The sequence below is a fragment of the Manihot esculenta genome, chromosome 6 (assembly GCF_001659605.2).
Source record: "Manihot esculenta cultivar AM560-2 chromosome 6, M.esculenta_v8, whole genome shotgun sequence".
In the NCBI taxonomy this organism is placed as follows: Eukaryota; Viridiplantae; Streptophyta; class Magnoliopsida; order Malpighiales; family Euphorbiaceae; genus Manihot; species Manihot esculenta.
In genome coordinates this window covers 10,032,220-10,036,974 of record NC_035166.2, presented here as the reverse complement: position 1 = coordinate 10,036,974, position 4,755 = coordinate 10,032,220, and positions in this window count along the sequence as shown.

Below are 4,755 nucleotides of genomic sequence, written 5' to 3'. Positions count from 1 at the left end.
TCACTTAGTAGATTCTCTTACACCACAAATACTCTTCCCAATCTTGCTTGTTTGTTTAGTTACTTTGCTTCCTTACTTGTGTGTGTGATTGGCTTCCACAACACCTTGAGGTCCCAATTACCCAAGGTTGTGCTTATTGACCGCTGTGAGCACTTGCAATCTGTTGATTGCTGGAATCAACCCTTTTGTTTATCTTCCGCTGTGTATTGAGAGATTAAGGCTGACTCAGTTCGACAGACTGAGCTAAGTGTCGCATAGTGATAGAGCATATTTTAGTTCATATTATCATTATGTTCTGTTGATTGCTGGAATCAACCCTTTTGTTTATCTTCCGCTGTGTATTGAGAGATTAAGGCTGACTCAGTTCGACAGACTGAGCTAAGTGTCGCATAGTGATAGAGCATATTTTAGTTCATATTATCATTATGTTCTTAATGTCTATTTGCATCTTTTCTGCTTAATTTTGTGATTTTAATCATGTTTTGCAGATATTAGGTATAAAGAGACAATCTATAGAAAATGCTTTTAAAACTGCCAAAAAGTGCCAAATATGGAAAGTGCCAAAAAAGGAAAGTTTCAAATAAGGAAAGTTTTCAAAAAGGAAAGTTCTCAAATAAAGAAAGTGCAGAAGCAAAGGCAGATAAGGAAAGCTCAGTCAGAAGATTATTTGAAATTTAAATCGCATATCTTTCCTTTCTTTGTTCAAAGATGTGCACACACTACAACAGTCAAATCTTCTTATTTAGGCAGCAAGATTTCAAGCAGATACACTTGTCTCTTCTTTATTCAGCATTCAAAATTCAAACGAAGGCTCCACCTAAAAAGGAAAGACAAGACAGATTCACTTTCCCTTCTGCATTCAATGACCACGCGCGACCTGCCTTCTGCAAAGCAAGATGCGCGCCTTCCTCTTCTGAATCCTTGGTGCACGCCTCCTTCCTTCTGAAAGCCTTAGAACGTGTCTCTTTCCTTCTGAAGCTCCAGCCATGTCTCCTTCCTCTTCTGAAAGCATTAATGCACGATTATTTCCTCTTTTGAACACAAGCCGCGCGCCTCTTTCCTTCTGGATAATTTACAACGCGATTCTTTCCTTTTCATACACAACTTGGGCAGCAAGCACCACTTGGGCAGCAACTTAGGCAGCAATGAGACCTAGGACAACACTTTCAACTATAAAAAGACACATAAGGAGCCTCCACACAGCTTTTACAGACCACCTTGGAGACACCTACGGGATTCACATCTCTTCTTCTACCTTTCTTCTTTTCTTTTATTTTTGGTTTTGTTTCAGCCATGAGAGGCTGAAATCTTTTATTCTAGTTGAAGATTAGGTGATACTTTAGTTGTTATATGGATTGGGAGACTTGATCAAACATTGTTTAACTTTTGGTTGTTCAATATTTATGCAATTTCATGCTTGATTTCAATATTGCTTTGTTGTTTAGATTTACGTTGATTCTTGATTGCAAGGTAATAATATGTTAGTTTGGATGATATAAGTCCGTAATTGCTTAGATTATTCAAACATAAGAACACTTGGCGTAAAAACTAAGGAAATTGTATGATCTAACGACATCTCATGCGTTTGAGTAGTTAGGATTAGATCTCTCTATCTCCTCATGCAATTAACAATTGTTTTGATGCCTAAGGTCCAAGGACGTTCCTTGGCAATTTGTTAATTAGTAATTAATTAGAGGACGTTCCCTAATTGGTTTAATCATAAGGAGAGATATGGTGGTGAGAAGCGTCTTCCATCTCCATAACTAATCTATTGAATCAATCAAGAGAAACTAAGTGTCGATGATCAATCCCAACAACTGAACTGGATCCAATTCTTCAACTAGAGCCTTTCTCATTATTGTTTACTCTTTATTTTTATTGTTCGCTTTACTTTTATTGCCTTCAGTAGTTGCTTAATTAAATCAAACTCAAAACCCCCCATTTTACTTTCAGTTTATTTCTCTTTCAGTTATATTTGCTTTCAGTTTATTTCTCTTTTAGTTTATTTCTCTTTCAGTTAATTCTCTTGGTCTTGATAAGAAAAATAGGTAAGTATTCAATTCCCTGTGGATTCGATCCTTTCACCACTATCTGTAGTTGTAAATTGTTGATAACCGAAAGGTTATTTTTGACCGGTCTCGACAACCGCGAGTCACATGGCTTGAGTGTTTTTCGGGGTTGGAATCGCTAAACACGTGACAATATATGCGATAAGTGTCAAGTAGAAGTGCAGTGATGTATGCAACTGAGGCACAAATCGATAGACTTGAACTTTGATCCTACATGACTCGATCAATTCGATTAATTTTTCTATTTCCACATGCTCTTTTCTTCCTCCATTACTTTCTTTTTTCTTTCATTCCTTACATTATATCTTTCTCTCCTAACTATTATTTAATTATTTTTTTTATTTCATTTCCCAATTAAATTCATTCTCAATATTTATTTTAAGGGTTCTATTTCTTTGTTTTGATTTCAAGTCCCTATTGCTTGAAGTTCTTGAAATTTAACATTGTACTAATTTCTCTTCTTGAATTTTTTTTTTCTCAGTTTCTTTTGGAAACAAATATAACCACATTTGGGAGCTAAAATTCTCTAGGAATGCTGATTAGTTGGGCTTCCCGAAATAAGAAAGACCCTGTTGGCTAGAGCAGTTGTTAGAGTGACATTTTCTCTAGCAAAACATTGAAGTTTGTGAAATTGTTCATCAGAGTTGGGCTACCATTATTCATTAATAGCATACTATTACCCATATTTTATTTTTTGTGGTAATAATTCTTTTAAGATTTGATAGTTCTATTTATAATTTTATTTTCTGCATGCAACACATGCAGAATCTACTTGAGTATTTAATTTAGTTTTTTCAAAGGACAGAGCTTAATTTGGTTGTTATGCTTACGATTTTACTTTTTTCTACCTGAGTTGGGCCTCTGCAAGATTTCGATAGAATATTCTCAAAGTATTGCTTTAACAATAAGTAAACCTTAATCCAAATTAAGAGGATTTGGTATGCTTTGTTGCATAGTGATGACACTAGAGGTAGCTTACATTTGAATTTGAAGACTAATAGAAAGATAACAACATACAAGGATGGGAGGATGTTAAAAGAAAATTGGCATGTTCCACTTCAGCTTATTGTTATCAATTTGATTAGGGAGATTTACAATTTAGTTCCTTAGTATTGCCATTATTAACAAGTACGTCCCTGCATTTTCAGAAATCTATTAAAACGTCCTTATCTTTTTTTTCTATTAATAAAATAGTCATTCCGTCTATTTTTGCCGTTAAAAATATAGCAAAAGACCAAATTACCCTCCTTTTCCTCCTCCTCCTTCTTCTACTTCTTTGATTCTTCTTCGATTTTTCCTTTTATTCTTTTTTCGATTTTTCTTTTTATTCTTCTTTTTTAAGGAGGAGGAGAAGGAGGAGATTTTTCTTCTTCTTTTTCTTTCTCTTCTCCAACATCATCTTCTTCTTCTCCTTCTTCTTCTTTTTCTTCTTCTTCTTCTTCTTCTTTTTCTTCTTCTTCTTCTTTTTTTTCTTCTTTTTTAAGGAGGAGGAGGAGGAGGGGCTATTTCGTTGACGGAAAGAAACAATAAGAACATTTTAATAGATATAAGAAAAGATAAGGACATTTTAATATATATGAAAAAAGATAAAGACATTTTAATAAATTTCATAAAATATAGGGACTGACTCGTTAATAATAGCAATATCGAAGGACTAAATAGGGGGTTTTATTTGAGGGTAAAATTGGATTTTAAAAATTTTCTCTCTCGTCCTTTATCTATTTTTAACGGAAAAGATGACAGAAAAACTATTTCATTGACGGAAAAAAAAGATAAGAACATTTTAATAAGTTTTTAAAAATGCAGAGACTGACTTGTTAATAATGACAATATTCAATAATTAAATTACAAATCTCCCATTTGGTAAATTAATATTGAAACTCTAATCCTCCTCCTCAGGCTTGGAGCTGAAGGGGTATATAAGCATCAATCATTTGGTAAATTAATAACAGGTCTGAGCTGCATTCATTTGGCTTTATGGATCCATCTCTAGAATGCTTGAGATTGTTTGATGATTTGTGTGATTGAGATTGTTTTTAAGTTGATAAGCATAGTTTGGTGATTCATGGTATCCTTTCTTGTTGTGTGCATGATAAGCATGATTTGGAGATTGTTCTACTGTTTTACTTGTTTGTAAGAAAATCAAAGCTGATCCATGTATAATATTTGATAAAATATTTGAGAGAGATTGGTTATTGCATGTTTATTGTGTGTGATAGTGTTAGATTTTTTCAGTTATTTAGCAATAATATAGTTATTTTAAATTTTACGAACAACAATTTTGATAGAAATATCTTAAATTTTGATTAGTGTAAAATTTAAAGATTTAAAGTGTTTGGTTTTAAAAAAATAGAAACTAATATGTTAATTATGTTTAAATTTTGAGATTAAAGTGTAATTTATTCTATCTCTGATAATAATATGGGTAAGAATAATTTTCTATTTTTAATAACAAGGACAAGTACACCTGGTTATGATTTGATTCAAATTGTGAACCAGAATAGAAGTGAATTCGACTGGAACTTTATATTAGGGTTAGTTATAGGCCCTTCCTTTGAACAAAAATCAAAATTAGCTTGTTTGAATTGACGGTCCAATTTAGTTTCAGTTTAATCATCTAATAAAATTGTGGTACTTAAAATTGATAAGTGGAAAGTTAATTATCAAAAGTTTAAATTTTTTTTTA